Source organism: Haliotis rubra, unplaced genomic scaffold, assembly GCF_003918875.1.
Source record: "Haliotis rubra isolate DU_JTF1 unplaced genomic scaffold, ASM391887v1 Scf423, whole genome shotgun sequence".
NCBI classification, from domain to species: domain Eukaryota; kingdom Metazoa; phylum Mollusca; class Gastropoda; order Lepetellida; family Haliotidae; genus Haliotis; species Haliotis rubra.
The window spans coordinates 463120-489063 of NW_025767106.1; the positions used below are offsets into that span (position 1 = coordinate 463120).

Sequence of the window (25944 nt, forward strand, 5' to 3'; positions counted from 1 at the left end):
TCCCAGCTCGTCTTCCTTTTTTTCCCATGCCCTCGTCCCCTTCTCGCTCATTTGCCCTTCCTCTCCAATCTCCTCCCCTTCTAGACTTCTTCGTCATCGCCCTAATTTCTCCATCGCACGTGGTCCACTCCCTCATTCTCTTCGGGGCGGTGGGGTTACCTTGTGGTTAAAACGTCCGCACGTCACTCGTGCGGTTCGATGCCCCACCGTGATATTGCTGGAATGTTGCTGAGAGCGGCGTTAAACCATACTTACTCACTCACTCTCTTTGCCTTAGATCAGGGTCGTTCTGTGAAAGGAAAGATTTTGTTTATTAATCAACAATGTGCAACCGGATACAACTGGCTCGTATATTCTGGTTCTCACTTCAACCTTGATGTGGCGATAACACCATGTTTTGGAATGTGATACAATACACCCCTCAGATGTACAACAGCAAATCCAGAAACACAAAAGCACAGTCACTCACTTGAATGTTTATTTGAAAATCTCTCATTGAAGTCAAATTTTCGTACTTGTTTCCTCAACACAAAAACTGAGGACATCCTGTTACGGGTCATGTCAGAATGAACAGTAACCAACTAATGAATGACTAACCGGAAGAGAGAGAAGAGAGCTTTCCCAAGGGCCTCAGGCCCCGACCGGGCCAGGGTAGAACCTGGTGCTTTACACATACACAATAACACATACCTTCGTTTTAAATATGAACCCAGTTTTGTCGTGAGGGCATGGTATGAGTAATGAAACTGTGAATCCAAAGCCAAAGGCGTGAGACTTGGCAGGTATGAATTGGTCGGATGAAAATCACTCAGATATGACCTGTAATGAGACCTCAGATCTTGTGTAGCGGAAGTGAGAACTAAGATCTGAGTTTGAAGAAATGGAACCTGTGAAAATGTTTGCCAGGCAAAAGAGGAACTGGACAGCTACTGGAAAGGAATGTCCGCCATTCTCACGTCTCATCCTAACTCGGACTAAAAATGTTCAATGTGTTTTGGGTAAGTACATACTAGATACTAGCGACAATTATAATGATGATTACACTTATATACATTTTGTTTGTTAGTTGATATTTCCAGTAATATACTATCTACAAAAACAAAAACGGTGCACGTATTGCTTCAGTTCCTTCTCAGTTTCTAAATATAAAACCTACAATTAAATATTTCCATAACAGTGCAATAGGTTGAAACTGAGAGCATAAGGTCAATGACGGTGCAGAGGTCCAGCAGCAATGTCGCAAACTCAGCAATGTCAGAAACGGACATGTCAACTATGAGCAGCCAGGGCAACAGTGTATAGCTGAGTCTATAAATTGGAATGGAAACTTTGTGGAAAACTCTGTCCTGCAAAATCAGGAACGTTGTCTCGCGGATTCGGCTTTTCAGATATCCTGTAAATTTACAGGCAAAGGCAGTACCTGAACAATGTGCCATATTTAGGTCATACTACCCGTCGAATGACGATAAAGAGATGGAGCTCCCAAGTTGTCTGTGTTCTGTTGACAGTCCACCACAGTATCCCTCCACAACCGTGGCTGACAGACTGGATTTTGGCAAACCTTTGACAGTAATCTCGATGACGTTGCGTCAGGACAGGTCTCCCTGACGTAAGCGGTTCCTGACTGTGTTGGGGTGGATACGCCGAATTCCTGGAATGGTCTGCGCAGTGGTCACTGCAGTCTGAACCCTGTGCCGGACATGGGTCATCCGTATCCATTTGTCGTTTTCACACATGGACGTCCTGCACTTGAGCGATCGGCAACTTCATTATTGTTTTCATAACGTCTCAAGTTCTCTACAGCTCTCAAATGGTGTGTCGGTGCTTATGGAAATGTGCAGCCTCCTAACGTTGAGACATTTCCTCACGGATCACCCAAATAGCCTCCTGATGTTGAGACATTTCCACACGGATCACCCAATAGCCTCCTGACGTTGAGACATTTCCATACGGATCACCCAAATAGCCTCACGACGGTGACAAATTTCCACATGGATCACCCAAATAGACTCCTGACGATCGAATGTCCAACAGTTGAGCTCCCCAAAGCAACAGCAGCTTTCGAAAGCACTGATTTTACGAAAAGCAGCATATGTGCTCAATTCAGTTTACTAATAACAGTGTTTACATCTATATTTGTGTACATATTTAGAACCAGTATAAGTTTCCTATGAGCAGTTTCTTTTTGTGGTTGGTATATATTAGTTAGAGTGTTTTAGCAAAGTCATTAATAATATAATATCAATAATACATTATAGTACATTGTCGTTTTTCAAATATATATGTTACAATATATATGGGCCTACTTGTACTTGTTTCAGGAACAGACAGTCAGGAATATGCACAACTGTTTGAGGAGGGTGGGAAAAGGGTACTCTTTCTTCCAATCACCCATGACAAATCAGACCTTAAAGTGCTGCTGCCTCACAACCGATCTGTCAGTAGATACAGGAATATACAGCTGCAGTCTGTCCTGGCCATAGCCTATGTGGAAACGAAAAGGTGGCTTATGGTGTCCACTCACACAGAAATCTCTCTACACCGAGATGAGAAACATAAATCCAACTCGTTTTGGACTCTGTCCCGCATTCGCCATTGTGGTTGATCAACTTTAGGGTACTTCTCTTTATGTTGTCTAAATTTTCACAAATACAAAAAGAGAAAATGTAGTGTACCGTATGCACAACAATAAGACGAAAAATAGGATTATTTTCATGAGATCCACTCGCCCTCGAGCAGTTACCATTAGTCCCATATCTAAAAGGGTTTATGTAAGTTTTGATGATGAGTTGATTTCTTTCAGCTATAGAGGACTCGATGTGAGACCTTTCGCTAAAGGTGCTATCATTGATAGCCTAACAGTAGATCCGCTTGGAGAGACACTGTATTACGTCTCTGAGCAGCACCTATATAAACATTCTTTCATGAAGAAGAACGCAACCAAACTGAAATATGTCGGAGAGGAATTCCACCAGCTCCATCTCTATGGAAGAAATGTATTGCTTCTTACCATCAAAGGAAGAGATACAATCTTGCTTTTGGACCTTCTGAACCTTGATACCAAACTTCAGACGTTGGCGGTAGCTGAGGGCAAAGCTAATGGCACAGCTATGTGTCTTATTCCATGAAACATACAATTCGGAAGCAGAAAATTGATAATAATCCTTTTAGAACAACATTAAGCAACCAAATATTTTTGGTGGACACGTTATTTAGCTTTTTCGTAATAGATGCGATTAGGATTATAATGTGAATTGACATTTAGCCGTATGTGTGGTTGACATTGGTTGAAATTGCAATTCTCCTGTTGTGGTTAAGCATTTATGTAAGCTGTCAGAATTACATACCGTCCTCAGCGCGCTGGTGCTTAATCTTGGTGTTCTGAGCGATGTCTATCCTTGTCATCACCATGGTACTGGAACCCACAGGGTTCGAATCACTGTTTGGACAATAATTTTTAAAATAAAAATCTAGATTTTTGCAACAGTATATTATTTGCATAATGTTATGAGTAACTTATATTTCAAATTTGAACGAAATCGGGGTGAAGAAATGGATTTTATAAAATTCTCCGCTACACTCATTACAGCAAATACACTGTAATGAGTGTAGCGGAAAAGCCTAAAAATCCATTTCTTCACCGATTTTTCAAAACAGTCGATTCGAAACCCTGTGCTAGAAACCTGTCACAGCCGACAAAGACTCGACATCCCCTCTCTTGGCTTTATGATTGTGTTATGGTTGTTAAACAAACGCAATGTCTGGTTTCATCAGTGTCATCCTTCATACTCTTGTGTGCCGCAATACACAGACATGGAAACATGTGCATAGTTACATTTGGGTGAAACGTTCCTTCTTATCCGGGTATCACTTTGGCATTTGCCAGATTTTGATCGAAAACTGTTCTTGAGTCCAATCTCCCAATCGAAACAAACAATGCTTTCCAGTTACAAATCATATTGGAATCTTGGGCATTGGACTGTTCATGTTCGAATTGTTTAAATCAGCCTTAAATTGTGTTTTTATCCTAAGAGTCATAGCTCCACGAATACGATAGTGTAGTTTAGATCGGTGTTCCCATTCTTGTTTGAACCCCACATGAGCACAATGTGTGAAGCCCATTTCTGGTGTACACACACACACACACACACACCTGATATTGCTGGAATATTGCTAAAGGAACACTTGTACTTTCATGTGTTCCCTTATTCGTTTCCATGAGTATATATTGTGTGCAGTAAAAATCACTATATGAAAATAGGCAAGGGGAATATGAGAGGTGAGGTAAGGTGAAATTGGATTTTACGTCGTACTTGAGAATATGTCGCTCATATGACGACGTGGGAATATGAGAAATAAATAACAGTGTGACCAGCCAATGTAATTGATTCGTATGTACAAGTTAGAAAGGGACAGGCAGAATAATCAGACAACTAACAACACCAACTTTATAATACTGGTTATGAAGGAATGTAGAGAGGTCATTCAGATCACTTACGCTTTTAGTTCAAGCTGAAATTCAAACAGATTTGGAAACTTGATATATACTGAGTCAAAAAATAAACTTCACAAAATGTAATTTGAAAAAAAATGAATAATTTTTCTCTGATGATACATCTAGGTATCCAAAATGGGATCCCTATCTTTCGACTCTAGAAAAACGTTAGCAAAACCCACTCAAACCCGTTCATTCGTCGTGCAAATGACGTTAGTGCCAAGTCAGGTTTTGCACGTGCGGTCGATCACGTGATCTTCGCATCGAAGTTTTCTTCATATGCACGTGTTTGCATTGGCCTCAAGAATTGAAAAGGCACTTTTAAACCACAGTTCTAACGTTGCAAGCGGGTAGATCAGTTATTGACGTCGCAAGAGCAATGGGATGCAGCCGTCGTACTCTGTATGACTTGCGAGGTCGTCTACAACAAACTGGCACCACTTCTGATCGCCCAAGGTCGGGTCGTCCACGTGTGACGTCACGAGCAGAAGACCGTCAAATCGTCCTACGTCACCTACGTGACACATTTCTGCCGGCTACACGAACCAGGGCTGAGATGTTAAGAGGTCGACTGTCCTCACAGACCATTCGAATCGGTTGCGGGCTGCCAATCTCCATTCTCGACGTCCATATCGTGGGCCAATATTGACGCCGTTTCATCAACGTCAACGTCTGCTGTGGGCCCAACGTCACCTCCGATGGACCCAGAGAGACTGGAATCGAGTCGTCTTTCTAGCGATGAATCCAGGTTTACCCTCAGATTCGCGGACGGCAGGCATAGAGTCTGGAGACGACGTCGTGAACGGTATGCCCAATGTTGTGTACAGGAAGTCGACAGATTCGGGGGCGGAAGTGTGGGGTGCTTTCTGTGGGAACAACCGTTCCCGACTTCTGGTCATCCGTGGAAACCTCACAGCTGCTGCTTACCGCGACCAGGTGCTCACCCCTGAACTCGTTCCTTTCATTGCGGCTCATGGCCCAGGTCTACAGTTCCAGCATGATAATGCTCGGCCGCATACCGCGATGTTGACACGAAATTTCCTTCACAACGCTGGAATCAACGTCATGGACTGGCCATCGAGGTCCCCTGACCTTAATCCATATAGCACGTTTGGGATGCACTTGGGAAGAAGGCTTCGTGGTCTTAGGAACCAACCTCAGAATTTGCAGAAACTTGGCGCTGCCTTGCAAGAGCAATGGCGCAGAATCCCCAACCACGTGTTCACAGAAGCATCAGGCAGTCGATGAGAGACGGTGTTTGGCAGTGAGTGAATGCGCGGGGCGGCCATACACGATATTGAACTGAGAAATTTCGCGCATTTTATTCTTGTGACTTGACATTCTGTAATACCCATGTTTTGGAACGGCGGTGTAGCCTAATGGAACCGATTATGGCACTGTCAGTGTATCGAGTACATCACACAGATCTCAGCAATGAAATAATAACAATTTAATCATCTTACAATCTCTTGTTCTTTTATGGTGCCCTGAAGAAAGAATGTGAAGTTTCTTTTTTGACTCAGTATATTACAGTAAACAATGTTAATAGCGAACTAACAAATAAAAAGAACTTGTGTTTTGTCTACTTGCTGTATATTTTTGTCGGAATGCCGAACGAACTACAGTTATTGTCCGTTTCAGTGCGTCATAACCATAGTTTACTTATTTTGAGATCATAAACCATTGGAGAAAAACAAAACGTCTAAATAAATAATAGAACTTATCTCCCACAGAAACTGAATTACAAAGAGGACACTGGTGGCCGTCCCTGGGACCGGTTTCAGTCGGCAATCTATATGATTAGTTATTCTGGATGTCAATAAAGGAACACATATTGATTTTGAGAGTTTTCGGATGAGGGTTTGTTCTTCAGGTACTTATAATACGATGCATGGGATGGTTTGTTTAAACATGCATATTGATATAGTAACAACAACTTTACACGCTAGTGTTTAGAGTGCCTTTGAACAAGAATACAAACATAATTAGAAGCCAAGAGTTGCATGAACGTCCGAATTCACTATATTTCCTGAAAGATTATCAACTGCTCGAGCACATATAAACAGAGCAAGCAATGAAATTCTATCAATTTTCTAGAAGCAAACAAAATTAATTCATATCAACTCGAAAATACAAATTGTATCAATACTAAGACTGATGTTGTATCGTCCGAAATATATCCGTTTTCGCTTTTCAAAGCTACCCTTTCGACAGTAAACTGACCACTCGCATCCATTGCATCCTAATTTTTAATTCGTGGATAAAATCAAATACTATTCGTAGTTCCGTAATTTCCAAAAAAAGTGATAAATCCTTTAAATTGATTAGAAACTAAAACAATCTGCATCGTTACATCATGAATTCCAGAAATAGATTGAGTCATCGACAAGGGCGGCTATACTTTTGCATCGTGATCTGGCAATACTATATTTTCTTGGTACTGCCAATCAATTTGAGACCTGCCACACTCATTTTTACTCCCATTGTAGTTTTAAAAAGTAAGCCAGCTAGGAAGGGCATCCCCTTGAATCTTTGCCGTCGATTGTGTTATTCTCATACTGAAACCTTACATAAAAACTTCTCATTACAGATTTCTCCGTATTTAATGTGTGTATGGACAGTACTATAGTTAAGTCTAAGCACATCAACAAATACATGTGTTATTTTGAAAACAATGAAGTTCATTTCATGAACGCAAAACATCAACAACCCTTACGTTTCTGGCCCCCGTTCCTTATAAAGCGATCGTAACGCTACGACAGTCGTAAGTCCTATGTTAAAGTATGGGGTTACGATCATGGCGCTACGATCGCTTTGGAGGAACGGGGCCCTGGCAAATTAAATGTAATAGAACAATTACTACTCTGTATTGTCATCCATGTTGACAACTCTGTGCAGGGTAAACCAGCTTATAAATGAGGGCCCCAGATTAACCGCGGAAACAGGATAGCCAGGCACAGGCGATATTTACGATGAAACTATGTATAGACCCGGGTTAGAATTGATCTTCAGTGACCCGTGCTTGTCGTAAGGGGAGACTAACGGGATCGGGTGGTCAGGCTCGCTGACTTGGTTGACACATGTCATCGTATCTGCTACATAAGCTGGAAAGGGTTGTTTATTGTAGCCAATGCCAAAGCTGAGAAAAACGATTCTTTTGATTTTGGTCCTGAAGGAAGCATAGCAGAGGGCTGCTTCTTTGCCCTGACGGCGTGGAAGGAAGGATACAAATTTGGATACGTTGAGGGTGAAATGTGGGAAAAGACCGCCTTTCCAATCATGGACTTATTCGACAAGGGAAGCGTTGGGTTCAGGGCATATCCCTCACGTTCCTTAATAAATCAGATTCCTGTAAGAGGCGCTAGAAACTCAGGTATCGGTGACTATGAAGTTTAGCATGGGGTTTCATGCCAGTGACATCACTGAATATTCTTCTAATTCCGATGTTTCCAATGCCAGTACACCCAGTGGTCAATACCCTTACCGCATTTTCTCAAGTGGCGTTGCCTATTTCTGTTCTCATTTTGGGGCTATAAGTCATTCACCATCCGAAAGCAGGGACTATTCCGATGTATGTTGTTACGTGTTTTAGCACCAGGTATTGCACCCCGTATCTCTCATACTGGAAAAGTATAGCTTTAATTCCTGGCAGTGATGTCAAGAAAAGGGAGGGATTTCCACATTGGGCAATGAAAGAATTGGCTAAGGAACTAGCAATTCAGTGTCGAGCTTTGTGGTCGGAAATTGTGAGCAGTTGTCTGTGTTGGTTGCTTAGAAGTGTAATAAAGAGTCAGCTCATTACTATCATTAGCAAACGGTTATAGTCAGGTCTATTCATACATCTTGAAAACTATGGAAAGCCAAAGATTGTTAATACCCCGGCATATAATACGAGGGGAATATAGTCAATGACTCCATCATGTAATGTCAGAACTAAAAAAAACGTTCACTTTTTTCAAAAAATTATTTTCTATATTAAACAGAACCGAAAGTGGTGCTTTTGCCATTTTACAGATTTTTGGGCAATTTATTTTTTCTGGATTTCTAATTTGGACTTAAGTCTCAAAGGGTGGATTTCGTTTCTGAGCATAACTATAAAATCGCTTAAATATCTATAAATAAAACTGAAACTCATCAACTCAAAAACTTCCATATCTTCATCAAGACTTAGCAGCTATATCAAAACAGACCTTGGCTCAATGGCTCCAGATTGTTGAGGATCACCCTAGAAACTAATACATGTATACAAAACCATAATCAACTAATAAAACAAGAAGTGTATAATGGTTACTTGACTTGTATCACTTGCGCTACATCTAACCATATTATCTACTGCTGGAGTATAACACTTATTTGATTGGTATCACTTGGACTACATGTAACCAACTGTCTTCTACTGGTGTATAATGATTGCTTGATTTGTATTACTTAGGCTACATGTAACCAACTGTCTGCTACTGGTGTACAATGATTAATTGATTTGTATTACTTGGGCTACATGTAACCAATCAGTCTGCCTACTGAGTATAATGATTAATTGATTTGTATCACTTTGGGCTACATGTAACCAACTGTCTGCTACTGGTGTATAATGATTACTTGATTTTGTATCACTTGGGCTACATGTAACCAACTGTCTGCTACTGGTGTACAATGATTAATTGATTTGTATTACTTGGGCTACATGTAACCAACTGTCTGCTACTGGTGTATAATGATTAATTGATTTGTATTACTTGGGCTACATGTAACCAACTGTCTGCTACTGGTGTACAATGATTACTTTATGTGTATTACTTGGGCTCTACTGGTGTACAATGATTAATTGATTTGTATTACTTGGGCTACATGTAACCAACTGTCTGCTACTGGAGTATAATGATTAATTGATTTGTATCACTTGGGCTACATGTAACCAACTGTCTGCTACTGGTGTATAATGATTACTTGATTTTTATCACTTGGGCTACATGTAACCAACTGTCTGCTACTGGTGTACAATGATTAATTGATTTGTATTACTTGGGCTACATGTAACCAACTGTCTGCTACTGGTGTATAATGATTAATTGATTTGTATTACTTGGGCTACATGTAACCAACTGTCTGCTACTGGTGTACAATGATTACTTTATGTGTATTACTTGGGCTCTACTGGTGTATAATGATTAATTGATTTGTATTACTTAGGCTACATGTAACCAACTGTCTGCTACTGGTGTATAATGATTACTTGATTTTTATCACTTGGACTACATGTAACCAACTGTCTGCTACTGGTGTATAATGATTACTTGATTTTTATCACTTGGGTTACATGTAACCAAACGTCTGCTCCATACATAGCAACAGCAACGTCTGGTGTATTAGGGGATGTCAGGGTAGTCTACTGGTTAAAGCGTATGATCGTCAAGCTGAATACACAGGTACATTGTGTGAAGCCCGTTTCTGGTGGCCTCGCCGTGATATAACTGGAATATTGCTAAAAGCGGTGTAAAACCATACTCACTCACTCACTAAAACCAAGTATCCAAGTAACCAAGTCCAAGTACTTGTTGAGCATGATAAGTGAGTGAGTTATCTTGGTTTCTATGCCACAATCAGCGATATTCTAGCTATATGGCGGCGGTTTGTAAATAATCGAGTCTGGACCAGACAATCCAGTGATCAACAGCATGAGCATCGATCTACGCAATTGGGATATGGTAACATGTGTCAACCCAGCCTGACCACTTAATCCAGTTAGTCACTCTCACTACGACAAGCATGTGGGTTGCTGAAGATCAATTCTAAGCAGATCTTCACAGGCGTTGAGCAGGAAGGATTCCCATGTGTTACTGACATTGAAAGACAACACCACGATATATCAATTCATAAACTGAACACAATATTTATTGTTTGATAAATGATAATGTTACAAGCAGTTGTTGCTATTATTTGACGTAAACAATGGATACATAGCAAAACAATATAATAGCCATATAGAGTCGGTGAATTGTTTGAATGATGCTGTATGTAGAGCAGAAGTTCACTGCAACGTGCAAATGCAACAATAACATTTCCTGAAGAACCTGTCAGTTATTAGGGTCCCGGTGAAAGTGGGTCTCACCTGATTCAGATCCTGAAAATGTGAGTGGGTAATTTGGGTTAAAGGTCCCTTTGATCAGTACTTCAGTTTCATCAGGACATATCAGCTCAGTTGTGAGGAAAGTCAAAGCGATGCATACTCCCAAACCAGGGATCATACAAATCTGGGATTCAAAGCCACAATCATCAGATCCTGGCATGTCCAAGATGCATAACTTGTTGTAAACAGAAGAACGGCTGAAGGAGGGTTGTGATGAAAAAAGTGAAACATTTGATAACTATTTTGTCTGTGGTAGTACAAGACAGGATCGGTTGCGGGCTGCCAATCTCCATTCTCGACGTCCATATCGTGGGCCAATATTGACGCCGTTTCATCAACGTCAACGTCTGCTGTGGGCCCAACGTCACCTCCGATGGACCCAGAGAGACTGGAATCGAGTCGTCTTTAGCGATGAATCCAGGTTTACGCTCAGATTCGCGGACGGCAGGCATAGAGTCTGGAGACGACGTCGTGAACGGTATGCCCAATGTTGTGTACAGGAAGTCGACAGATTCGGGGGCGGAAGTGTGGGGTGCTTTCTGTGGGAACAACCGTTCCCGACTTCTGGTCATCCGTGGAAACCTCACAGCTGCTGCTTACACGCGACCAGGTGCTCACCCCTGAACTCGTTCCTTTCATTGCGGCTCATGGCTCCAGGTCTACAGTTCCAGCATGATAATGCTCGGCCGCATACCGCGATGTTGACACGAAATTTCCTTCACAACGCTGGAATCAACGTCATGGACTGGCCATCGAGGTCCCCTGACCTTAATCCAATAGAGCACGTTTGGGATGCACTTGGGAAGGCTTCGTGGTCTTAGGAACCAACCTCAGAATTTGCAGGAACTTCAGCGCTGCCTTGCAAGAACAATGGCGCCAGAATCCCCAACCCGCGTGTTCACAAGCATCAGGCAGTCGATGAGGAGACGGTGTTTGGCAGTGGTGGAATAAGCGGGCCGCCATACACGATATTGAACTGAGAAATTTCGCATTTTTATTCTTGTGACTTGACATTCTGTATACCCATGTTTTGGAGCAGCGGTGTAGCCTAATGGAACTGATTATGGCACTGTCAGTGTATCGAGTACATCACACAGATCTCAGCAATGAAATAATAACAATTTAATCATCTTACAATCTCTTGTTCTTTTATGGTGCCCTGAAGAAAGAATGTGAAGTTTCTTTTTTGACTCAGTATATTACAGTAAACAATGTTAATAGCGAACTAACAAATAAAAAGAACTTGTGTTTTGTCTACTTGCTGTATATTTTTGTCGGAATGCCGAACGAACTACAGTTATTGTCCGTTTCAGTGCGTCATAACCATAGTTTACTTATTTTGAGATCATAAACCATTGGAGAAAAACAAAACGTCTAAATAAATAATAGAACTTATCTCCCACAGAAACTGAATTACAAAGAGGACACTGGTGGCCGTCCCTGGGACCGGTTTCAGTCGGCAATCTATATGATTAGTTATTCTGGATGTCAATAAAGGAACACATATTGATTTTGAAAGAGTTTTCGGATGAGGGTTTGTTCTTCAAGGTACTTATAATACGATGCATGGGATGGTTTGTTTAAACATGCATATTGATATAGTAACAACAACTTTACACGCTAGTGTTTAGAGTGCCTTTGAACAAGAATACAAACATAATTAGAAGCCAAGAGTTGCATGAACGTCCGAATTCACTATATTTCTGAAAGATTATCAACTGCTCGAGCACATATAAACAGAGCAAGCAATGAAATTCTATCAATTTTCTAGAAGCAAATGAAAATTAATTCATATCAACTCGAAAATACAAATTGTATCAATACTAAGACTGATGTTGTATCGTCCGAAATATATCCGCTTTCGCTTTCAAGCTACCCTTTCGACAGTAAACTGACCACTCGCATCCATTGCATCCTAACTTTTAATTCGTGGATAAAATCAAATACTATTCTCAGAGTTCCGTAATTTCCAAAAAGTGATAAATCCTTTAAATTGATTAGAAACTAAAACAATCTGCATCGTTACATCATGAATTCCAGAAATAGATTGAGTCAATGCATTAAGCATGCACATTTTGCATCATGGATCTGGCAATACTATATTTTCTTACCGTAATGCCAATCAATTTGCACTGCCACACTATTTTTACTCCCATTGTAGTTTTAAAAGTAAGCCAGCTAGGAAGGGCATCCCCTTGAATCTTGCCGTCTGATTGTGTTATTCTCACTGAAACCTTACATAAAACTTCTCATTACAGATTTCTCCGTGTATTTAATGTGTATGGACAGTACTATAGTTAAGTCTACATCAACAAATACATGTGTTATTTTGAAAACAATGAAGTTCATTTCATGAACGCAAAACATCAACAACCCTTACGCTTCTGGGCCCCTGCTCAAAGCGATCGAACGCCACGACAGTCGTAAGTCTATGTTAAAGTATGTGGGGTTACGATCACCTTAGCGCTACGATCGCTTTGAGGAACGGGGCCCTGGCAAATTAAAATGTAATAGAACAATTACTACTCTGTATTGTCATCCATGTTGACAACTCTGTGCAGGGTAAACCCGCTTATAAATGAGGGCCCCAGATAACCGCGGGAAACAGGATAGCCAGGCACAGGGCGATATTTTACTTGAAACTATGTATAGACCCGGTTAGAATTGATCTTCAGTGACCGTGCTTGTCGTAAATGGGGAGACTAACGGATCGGTGGTCAGTTCGCTGACTTCGGTTGACACATGTCATCGTATCTGCTACATAAGCTGGAAAGGGTTGTTTATTGTAGCCAATGCCAAAGCTGAGAAAAACGATTCTTTTGATTTTGGTCCTGAAGGAAGCATAGCAGAGGGCTGCTTCTTTGCCCTGACGGCGTGGAAGGAAGGATACAAATTTGGATACGTTGAGGGTGAAATGTGGGAAAAGACCGCCTTTCCAATCATGGACTTATTCGACAAGGGAAGCGTTGGGTTCAGGGCATATCCCTCACGTTCCTTAGCAATCAGATTCCTGTAAGATACAAACTCGGTATCGGTGACATGGTGTTAGCATGGGGTTTCATGCCAGTGACATCACTGAATATTCTTCTAATTCCGATGTTTCCAATGCCAGTACACCCAGTGGTCAATACCCTTAATGCATTTTCAAGTGGCGTTGCCATATTTCTGTTCATTTTGGGGGCTATTAAGTCATTCACCATCCGAAAGCAGGGACTATTCCGATGTATGTTGTTACGTGTTTTAGCACCAGGTATTGCACCCGTATCTCTCATACTGGAAAGTATAGCTTTAATTCTGGCAGTGATGTCAAGAAAAGGGAGGGATTTCCACATTGTAAGGAAAGAATTACAAGGAACTAGCACTGTGTCGAGCTTTTGTGTCGGAAATTGTGAGCCGCTGTCTGTGTTGGTTGCTTAGAAGTGTAATAAGAGTCAGCTCATTACTATCATTAGCAAACATTATAGTCAGGTCTATTCATACATCTGGAAAACTATGGAAAGCCAAAGATTGTTAATACCCCCGGCATATAATACGGGGGAATATAGTCAATGACTCATCCGTAATGTCAGAACTAAAAAAACGTTCACTTTTTTTCACAAAAATTGGTTTATATATTAAACAGAACCAAAAGTGGTGCTTTTTGCTATTTACAGATTTTGGGCAATTTTATTTTTCTGGATTTCCAATTTGGACTTAAGTCTCAAAAGGGTGGATTTCGTTTCTGGAGCATAACTATAAAATCGCTCAATATCTATAAATAAAACTGAAACTCATCAACTCGAAAACTTTCCATATCTTTCATCAAGACTTAGCAGTTATATCAAACAGACCTTGGCTCAATGGCTCAGATTGTTAGAGGATCACCCTAGAAAACTAAATACATGTATACAAAACCATAATCAACTAATAAAACAAGAAGTGTATAATGGTTACTTGACTTGTATCACTTGCGCTACATCTAACCATATTATCTACTGCTGGAGTATAACACTTATTTGATTGGTATCACTTGGACTACATGTAACCAACTGTCTTCTACTGGTGTATAATGATTGCTTGATTTGTATTACTTAGGCTACATGTAACCAACTGTCTGCTACTGGTGTACAATGATTAATTGATTTGTATTACTTGGGCTACATGTAACCAACTGTCTGCTACTGGAGTATAATGATTAATTGATTTGTATCACTTGGGCTACATGTAACCAACTGTCTGCTACTGGTGTATAATGATTACTTGATTTGTATCACTTGGGCTACATGTAACCAACTGTCTGCTACTGGTGTACAATGATTAATTGATTTGTATTACTTGGGCTACATGTAACCAACTGTCTGCTACTGGTGTATAATGATTAATTGATTTGTATTACTTGGGCTACATGTAACCAACTGTCTGCTACTGGTGTACAATGATTACTTTATGTGTATTACTTGGGCTCTACTGGTGTACAATGATTAATTGATTTGTATTACTTGGGCTACATGTAACCAACTGTCTGCTACTGGAGTATAATGATTAATTGATTTGTATCACTTGGGCTACATGTAACCAACTGTCTGCTACTGGTGTATAATGATTACTTGATTTTTATCACTTGGGCTACATGTAACCAACTGTCTGCTACTGGTGTACAATGATTAATTGATTTGTATTACTTGGGCTACATGTAACCAACTGTCTGCTACTGGTGTATAATGATTAATTGATTTGTATTACTTGGGCTACATGTAACCAACTGTCTGCTACTGGTGTACAATGATTACTTTATGTGTATTACTTGGGCTCTACTGGTGTATAATGATTAATTGATTTGTATTACTTAGGCTACATGTAACCAACTGTCTGCTACTGGTGTATAATGATTACTTGATTTTTATCACTTGGACTACATGTAACCAACTGTCTGCTACTGGTGTATAATGATTACTTGATTTTTATCACTTGGGTTACATGTAACCAAACGTCTGCTCCTGGTGTATTAGGGGATGTCAGGGTAGTCTACTGGTTAAAGCGTATGATCGTCAAGCTGAATACACAGGTACATTGTGTGAAGCCCGTTTCTGGTGGCCTCGCCGTGATATAACTGGAATATTGCTAAAAGCGGTGTAAAACCATACTCACTCACTCACTAAAACCAAGTATCCAAGTAACCAAGTCCAAGTACTTGTTGAGCATGATAAGTGAGTGAGTTATTTTGGTTTCTATGCCACAATCAGCGATATTCTAGCTATATGGCGGCGGTTTGTAAATAATCGAGTCTGGACCAGACAATCCAGTGATCAACAGCATGAGCATCGATCTACGCAATTGGGATATGGTAACATGTGTCAACCCAGCCTGACCACTTAATCCAGTTAGTTAGCCTCTTCGACAAGCATTGGGTTGCTGAAGATCAATTTTAACCCAGATCTTCACATGCTGTTGAGCAGGAGGGATTCCCATGTGTTACTGACATTGAAAGACAACACCACGATATATCAATTCATAAAACTGAACACAATATTTATTGTTTGATAAATGATAATGTTACAAGCAGTTGCTGCTATTATTTGACGTAAACAATGGATACATAGCAAAACAATATAATAGCCATAGAGTCGGTGAATTGTTTGAATGATGCTGTATGTAGAGCAGAAGTTCACTGCAATGTGCAAATGCAACAATAACATTTCCTGAAGAACCTGTCAGTTATTAGGGTCCCGGTGAAAGTGGGTCTCACCTGATTCAGATCCTGAAAATGTGAGTGGGTAATTTGGGTTAAAGGTCCCTTTGATCAGTACTTCAGTTTCATCAGGACATATCAGCTCAGTTGTGAGGAAAGTCAAAGCGATGCATACTCCCAAACCAGGGATCATACAAATCTGGGATTCAAAGCCACAATCATCAGATCCTGGCATGTCCAAGATGCATAACTTGTTGTAAACAGAAGAACGGCTGAAGGAGGGTTGTGATGAAAAGAGTGAAACATTTGATAACTATTTTGTCTGTGGTAGTACAAGACAGGATCAATGCCAGGAATAGGATGTAAATAAAGTAAGCTATCCTCTTAAACACCGAGGTATGACAATCTTGGCCAACCCATCGGTACAATAAATGGCAGGTTCCTTCAGGATACAATTCCAAGCCACCATATTGGATATGGCAACCTAAGCACACATTTGTATCTGAAACTAAAACTGATGCAGAATTAAAACATTCAGCACATATATACGAGATACACACAAAATCTAACAGCCTTCTTAAAGGAGATTTCCCTACGGTTTTCATAGTTACAACTGAAACACCAGGTGATATTGTGATATCATTTTAAGTCCAACAGACATTCACTTGAAACAATAAACAAAACAAACATGCAGTTTAAACAATTATTGTTTAAAGAATTATGTTTTCTGTAGCTTTCAACAATTGTGAGCTACATTAGGGTAGCCTTCACTAACAGAGTTGATGAGACGACCAGTAGCAGGTACAGTCTCATTGGTTGCACTTTAACAAAATATTCCAGAACAAAACAGAAAGGAACATCTTAATGCTGATAACAAAGAGGTGTTTAACCAATCTGGGTCCCGATCCACGAAGCATTTGTAATGTTGCGACCTGCTGTAACTCTTTAGTTTAAAATATTCCATAGCGCTATGAACGCTTTTTGGATCTGGAGCTTTCTGAAGTTTTGTTTTACTGACAGTTTGTGTTGTTGGATGGCATAACATTACTATCTGTCAGCATCATCTAAGTTCTGTGGTTGCCAAATTTCTTGAACATGAGGTTAATTTCCAGCCACATCCAAACAGAGGGCCAGGCTGGCAACACTTGGGACTAAAGTGTCCGTAACACCAGGGTCATTAAGCAGTAGAGAAGCAAATGCAGTCAATGTTGCACACATGAAGAAAACTGTGAAAACATCCACTGGTAACATAGCGTCACTGGCTTGTGTTTGCTGTCATGTTTACAAAGAGTAAAACACAATATAGTGACACAACAATAACTAGCAGGTACAAGGCAGAAATAAGGAATACCTCATATACAAGTGCTGATAAATAACGCCACAGGACTGGAGCCAAAGTGGATAACATGAAATTTCAGTCAGAAAAGTTAAGCTTCCAGCATGGATACATTATCAAAATACAATTCACATAAACACAGATCCTGAACTGAAAGATTTAACAAAAGGCCTAATGATATTAACACCATTATGTCATCATTAGTAGATACATGCAGTTCCACCTCACTCAGCATGTTTAAGGAGACAAGGATTACAGACAAATAGGGCTTAATATAACCGTCAAGGTTTACCGGTATTTACCGGGTTCAGACATGAAAACGATAATGCATTATGCATACTTGATCGAAAAACCGCATTTTGACTTTGTGCATTCGAAAACTTCATAATGACTGAAATCTTCGGATATTTCCTTTTTCATTTGTGCCAAATATTATTCACATTTTTATTTGTAATCATGAATAAAAGTTTTTATCAAAGCTTAATCAAGCATAGTGATTTTGCTGTGTATTTGCTCTATATCAAGCATTTCCTCGATTATAAGTAGTTTTTTGTGTGAAAATACTTCACGCAATACATGCTTTCGCATCGCAATATGAAACTTCTCTGCAATACCTACCCCTACAGACAAATGTGCATTTTGAGAAAATTTAAGAGCATGGTTTACAAACAGAGTCAAATTTTAACATCTTGCCCAAGTGATGCATGATCCTTAATATCATACAAAACGGCAAATGTGATCTCCCACTAAGAGAGAGAAAATTCAGAATTACACATCATCATCATCTTGTACCAGCCTGTAATAGTTGCAGAAGATTAAAAAATGATTTTGATCTGGCAGACAAATGAAATTCTAATTTTGATGCTTTCAACAAACTGGCACCCACTCATAACAACAAACATCCACACAAAATTTCAGCTGAGCCAAATGTTTGATGTGGAAAGTCTAAAGATATCGGCATAAGGTCACATGGCCTTCATAGCCAGTTGAGCTACGAAAAACAAACAAAACAAAACAGACACAGATTTGGTGATAGATTCCTGTTACAGTCTCATAGCATGCTTTTACAAGGGGCCATCTTTAGGCTGCATTGATGCAAAGGACAATATTTGACTGTCAGTCAATATGAAATCTGAGCGGCTTTTATACTATACGGTGGATACACTTAATGATAAACAATGACAACATCTCAAAATGATTGTAATAAATGGTACCAAAGCAAACAGTTTCAAAAGGCATGGTGACCATTTTTAAGAAGACTTTAATGCAGGATTTTAACACAACATTTTGTAGCAGTGAGTACAAATGATATAGGTGTTTGACCAACACCAGGGAGCCTCTTTTAGTCCAGAGAAACCGTGCAAGGTAAGAAACAGTCAAGAAAATCAGGATTTTAATAATTGTATGTATACACAAGAGAATTTGATTAAGCTAACTTTAATGTGTTCGACACTTACAACTTGGAAATTTTACTATAAATTGTATATTTCACTATAAATTGTATATTTATATACTTATCCTATCTCACGGTATGCATCTCTTCTTCTTCTAATGACCATGTGTGGAAACGCAGGTTGTAGCTGTTGAATCAAAACTTCCTGGCCTCTGACCACCTGGACCTCTGCCCCCACTCCAAAAAGCAGACCTGTCAATCATCTCAATAAGTGTGCCGATTGCTCAGATGATCACGTGACGTTCTGTGCCTGTCATTCTCATCTTGGAGCGTCCAGTTATCTGTGATGTAGGGCAGGTCGGTGGGTATCCATCGATGTGACATAGGATAAGTACATAACATACAATTTATAGTAAAATTTCAATTTTTTTAACTAATCCCATCTTTACGGCATGCAATATCCCACGGCCATTGGTGGGCTTGAAGTGATTACCCCTGCCTGTCAATCTCTATAACCTATGAGGTCGCGATAACACAAGGAGGCCAGGAGAAAGCACCAACTCCCCAATATGCTAACTCGAACTTGTGATGGGTTGCTTTGATGATAAACCCCACCATTCACAGCACAAAAACTCTAGGGTTACGGTCCCGACTAATGTGGTTTCGCGCAATTTTGACAAACAGAAAGACGAACAAGTGCGGACCGCGATCAAGTGACCCCAGTGAATTAAAGCCTAAGACCTTAATCTGGACAGTCCCTGCTTTAAACTACTCCACACGACACACGCTGGAAGCGCTGAAAGAGGAATAGCCCGGCTGCTCAACTGGTTTAATGTTCAGTACTAATCCCCTAACTTACCAAAAGAAGAAAGGACTCCAGGAGGAACGCCGAAACCACGCAGGTAATCGGAAATCAACACTTCACTGACGAATTGCTCAGAGAGTAGAGGTCAGTAAGCGGCGTGTCGAATTCACCTCTGCATATGTAGCACAAGACTGGCCTCTCAGTCTATCGAGTCATATCTATGACAGTGCAGATGCGCATTTTAGTTCCCTAGGTGAGGTGGTCTATGCCTCAAATATAATCTTATATACCTGTAAGAAAGATAGAACTGATATCTTTCATGATATAGAGAATGCAAAACCTACACGAAGGTAGGAACTGCATCTGATCTGCGTTTGCGAGCCGACAACTGCTGTGTCAGAACCAAAGGACCAGTTGGTGAAGACCTTCCACGTCAGTGACAGACAGATCCTGGAGGTAGGGTGAGACGAAGACCGTGTCCAAACTCCAAAAACAACCCTCCATGATGCCGTGAAGGGAACAGTTCTATGTAGCACCATCGTAGAGGTCAAGGCTCTTGTCTCATGAGGGTTGGCTGTAGTAGGAGGAGGAAGGTCAGCATAGGCGTAGGCATGAAGGATGGTAGATCGCATCCAGAAGGTCAGTGTGGTATGAGAGACCTTTGTAGATGAGGCAGGTGACAGAGAGTCTCTTGCGTAACCTACGACGGTCCTTGGAGGCAGCTAAAAGACCCGTAAAGTCCGGACAGGACATAGGGAGAGATCCTTGGCATCATAAGGGCCCAGAATAGTAGACAGCGGCAGGAAGGAGAATAGTCTGTCTGGCAACTGGTTTCATCAACAAGATCCCACCTCAAAGCTTTGGCATGTCTGGTCCTCTCGAAGTGCAACCGGGTGACATTCAGTGCGTGAAGCTCAGAGATGCAGGCAGAAGTCGCAAGAGCCAGGAGGAAGAAAGTCTTAAATGTGACATGCTTGAAATCCTTCTCTGCCAGAGGTTCATACTCCTCTGACGTGAGATGATTAGAAACCGCGGAAAAGTTCGAGGCTGGTGACTTGAACTTCTGGAATTGATCAGCAGCTTTGTAAGATCTGAGAGAGAGACGCGGAGCTCAGTTGACACCTTCAAGACTTGGTAGCCGGCGAATAACTGTGTTTACGATGGCCAGGTATGTAGACAAGGGTAGAACCCTTCAATTCCCTTTGCGGAAGTTCTAGGATGCTGGAGGTTCTCCATTGAGTATCTGAGGCGCATGCTGTAGTGGGAGATATAATACCCATCGCCTTGCAGCACGCCTCCATAGTTATCACAGAGTGGTCAGGTAGAAGTTTGCGCGCTTCATGGTCATCGCCGTGGCTTTACCGCTGGAATATCCCTTGCAGTTAATGATTCATGTAAATGCACCAGGCGTATGAAGATTGGCGCGAAAGTGCAGACCAATGCAGCTGATCGGAGTGAAGATGAACCAGAAGATCGATCGGGCTGATCGGAAGTGGTGCTGGAATGGGCTCCACCAAGTCTTGCAGGTCTACGGAACAAACTTCTGAAGGGCCAAAAATGTGCGACCCAAAATCAGTGTCATCCACTGCATCGTGCGTAACTTGAGCAGTATGCGTGGAAGTAGTGCCACTGGTGGAAATGCATATGCGTTCAAGTCATCACCGGGATGAGATTGGATTGGACCGTGATGATGAGCGAGTCCACTAAAGAAGCTTAGGAGACCTCGTGATCCCATTCGATTGATGTGCCACACGACTGCAGCATAGTCCGATCGAATCAAAACTTTGGTTGATTATAACAGGTGTTGCCAATGAGAGATCGCAAGAATCACTGCCCTGAGCTCCAAAACGTTGATGTGACCTGCACAGTCTGCGGGAGATCACAGCTCTGCCACCTGCTGATCGAGAAAGTGAGCTCCCCACCCGTGTAGAGAAGGCGTCTAAGTACAGGTGATGTACTGGAGCAAATGGCCTTAAAGAGACTTCGATGCAAACATTCAACACGTCCAAACACCACTGGAGATGGCAATGGAACACTGGAGAAAGAAAGATCAATGCGTGAGGTCTGCTATCGGAGTGGGGGCAGAGGTCAGGTGGTCAGAGTCCAGGAAGTTTTGATTCAACTTAGCCTACAACACGTTTCCACACATGGTCGTAGAAGAACAAGAGAGGTGCATACCGTGAGATAGGACAAATTTAAAAATATAGATTGTTGGTTGAAACAAACCTAAAATCTGATTTGACAACTTTCAAGAATCCAAAACTTGACCTTGGCATAAATGGCAACACTTAAAAAGCCACTAAACATGTGCTGAGCCTCAATACAATCGGCACACGTTCCATAGTTTTCCAATATTTGTAGTGAGGTAAGGTGAACTACTTTCCAAGATCTTTGTTCTCATATTACAATGTGTCTGACTCCACATGACTGCCTGTACTAGTCAGGACTACTGCTGGTTTTACAATGGCAGCTCAGTCAGATACCAGGAAGCAGTTTAACATGGACACCCTGCTCAGTACACAAACTATAAACTGACTAATCTTTGTTGTATGCCCATGATTGGTTCAATCCACTGACCTTCAACTCTCCGGACGCTCTATTCATTTGTCCGGTGGCTGTTCATTACAGTTTGTACTAAATCGGCATAATATTTGCCCAAAATATAGCTACTCAATATTGCAGCCATATCGTTAATTGTACTCAAACATCCCCATCAATTTTGGGTGTCATCATTGGTAGGAACAAGCATGTGAAGCTGCCAGCTTCATCTCGAATAGTTTCATGGAAACTGATGTTCAGTCATCATGGAGATAAAAGAGGCTAACCATTAGAACATGGCTTATAACTTTCACACACATATTTCAAAGTTTCCATACCCTTACTCAACCGTGTCTATTTTTTCAAAACATGTAAATCGTGAGACAACAGATACTGAATACTGTTAGTTCTGACAAATATGAAGCCAATCAAAAAATATATATAACCAGATAAGTAAGTACATATGAATTCAAGAAAATGTTATAAAACTATCTGTTGACATTGGAGATGTTTGTTTACTTTTCTTTAAAAACGATATTCTTGAGTTTCAATTCAAACAAGAACAATCAGTGCTTATGACACATGATTAGTTCTTATAACTTTCGTAAGATTAAATATATCATTCTGTTTCATTTCTTTGTTGTTTAGTGCGACACTAAGCAGTATTCCCGCTACATGACATTGGTCTGTAAAGAAATGTATGGACCGTACAATCCTGTGATTGACATCATGAAAATGCATCCAGAAAATTGGAACCAACCGAGAAATTGAGGTCTGATCTAGTTAGTCACATCTTACAAGAATAGGTTACTCAGGAACTGTTTTCTAATTGAAGGAATTGTGTTTCTGTATCACGAAAACCAGGAGAATTTTTGTGTCTGTCCAGATCAGTTCAGAGTAAACCTTGGAAACATTCATAACAAGTTGACTTTAAAATCACAGCAACCAGAAATATCAAATTGCCAATTCCCAAATCGTAGTCCACAAAATGCTTGTGATACTTGCTACAATGTACCATCTTGTCTTGATAAAACCAGATTTGATGTTCAAATTGTGTGAATGCATTACCATCCATAACAGGCCATCCTGAGTTGTTGACATATCAAAACAATCATCTAAAACCTAGAAAAGTTTTTTTGAGGTCAAAATGTTTGAGGTAAATAGGATGATGAGCATATAAAACACATACATTTCATTTTGAAGTATCATTTGTTCCTGCTTATGGGCAGTAGAACCTACAGACAGACCATGTTGACAGCATCTATAAAGCCACTGGCTGAAGCTGTAGGCAGGCTGTGTAGGTAGAATCTACAGGTAAGCCCATAAGGTGAAGCTGAAGGCAAATCGCACAGGTTGAACCTGTAGCTAAACTCATGGGTTGAACCTATAGGAGTAACTGATGGGTTGAACCTATAGGAGTAACTCATGGGTTGAACCTATAGGAGTAACTCATGGGTTGAACCTGTAGGTGAACTCATGGGTTGAACCTATAGGAGTAACTCATGGGTTGAACCTGTAGGTGAACTCATGGGTTGAACCTGTAGATGAACTCATGCGTTGAACCTATAGGAGTAACTCATGGGTTGAACCTATAGGAGTAACTCATGGGTTGAACCTAAAGGAGTAACTCATGGGTTGAACCTATAGGTGAACTCATGGGTTGAACCTATAGGAGTAACTCATGGGTTGAACCTGTAGGTGAACTCTTGGGTTGAACCTGTAGGCAGAACCTGTAGACAAGAGCTCCACAGTGATCTGACATAAGAGAAACCCCACTCAGTAAATAGTCTAACTTTAACCATTACAACATTGAAGTTACAACAAGTAAAACAACATCAGTGGAATAACAAAGTAACTAGAAAGTGATGTTACAGATTCAATCTGGGGAGTACCAGGATACACAAGATGTACTTTGGTTATTCTGTGTCCTCAAATGAACTTGTCACATGGAATTCATTTTCTAATTTCTCTGCCAACTCTTCAAAACTGTAGTTACAAATCTCAAAAATTATATTTTTTTAAAAAAATATTTGTCACATAAAATGTTTAGACCTTCCAAGAGTGAACAGAATTATCTCCCTTAACAGTAAATAATAACAGACACAACCTTCACACTTCTGCAACAAGCTAAAAGGGCATAAAGAATTAGTTCTTTCTCTTTAAAAAATTCATTCGCAGACACAAACCACTTGAAAACAAATTGAAGAATCGTATGGATACTCACATAGTATATTTTCCTTTTCAACACTGATGACAAATTCCTTTAAGGTGGACATCCTTAAAAACTGGATTTCTATTTCCTTAATTTTTCAATATAAAACAACAAGGTGATGACTATCACCACTGTGATAAATATGTATATCTTGGAACCCATAATCCTAAGCAATATAATCATGTTCTTCTCGTTTGTTATGACATAAAGCTACTTGGTATGAAGGTAACAGCATCTGTACCAAAACATCACGGTAATGGTTTGACCCTGAAGCTACAAGGTCAAGGACTACAGTCCCCATTTCATCCAGAACAATTCTACATCCTACAATACGAAGCAACATTTACACAAACTGCTACAAGCATTTGTATTTGCATATGGGTCAATACCAGGCCTACAATTCAAGCATTGACTCCTCTGCATATGCAATGACCATCTTGGCCTGAAAAAACTTTCATTAAGTCAGGCCTCCATCAAGGAAACAAACTGTAAACAACCCAAACATTCTGCTCTTCACTTTTTAAGTGAGTAGGAGGGTTTGGTTTAACACTGCTTGCAAATGTGTTTCACTAAAATACCTCAGGTCATTTTGATGAAAGAGGAAAGATCAAGTGTCGCAGGTCTTTACTCCACAAGCATGGGTAAAGAGGTGGTAAAGCCATAAAACTAAAGGGTGAATCTGGGATTCAAACTGAGATCATAGGTACCTGGCACGTACAAGGGAGGCAACTCTGTGCATTGTTTGAATGACATGTACAAGGGAGGCAACTCTGTGTATTGTTTGCTAAGGTTACACAACACCAAATGTTTTCCCATAGACTTCTATAGTAACGTTATATTTTTTCTTAAAATTATCCCGTGTTTACAAAGCCTCTGAAGCCCAAGATCTCGTAATTTTCCTCGTAGCATTCCTACCTCCTATACTGTAACATTGACTTACGATAGTTGTATCGCTACGAGAGACTTGTGAAACAGGGCCCAGGCTTTTAACAGCCATTCCATGTACACATGGGTACAGTCTGGCCTTTAAACAAAAACACACATTCCATCTAACTTAACCTGCCAATTATCCGATCTCAGGAAGCTGAACACATCAACCCCAGTTCCACACCAATGTCACCTACTTGAAAATATCTGTACACACAATAAGCATAAGTCATGGTGATAAAAATGACAGTACTAAATACTTAAAATTGTGGTAAGTTTTAATTACTGGATGGATGTGCTTTTAGAAAACATAAACATGTTACACTATTTCATCTAATCACAGCTGTCACATATCTCTATCTGACCTGATGTTTGCACACAACACTGGCTCAGTGAGCAAGTGATTCTGATTTAATGTAGTAGAGCCCTAAGCTTTGATGACT

At 40.5% G+C, this 25944-nt stretch overlaps 1 protein-coding gene across 1 annotated transcript in view; it reads right to left on the bottom strand.

Moving 5' to 3' along the window:
• LOC124288742 (phosphoribosylformylglycinamidine synthase-like) overlaps positions 1-25944 on the bottom strand; it is a 198754-nt gene that overhangs the window by 110450 nt on the left and 62360 nt on the right.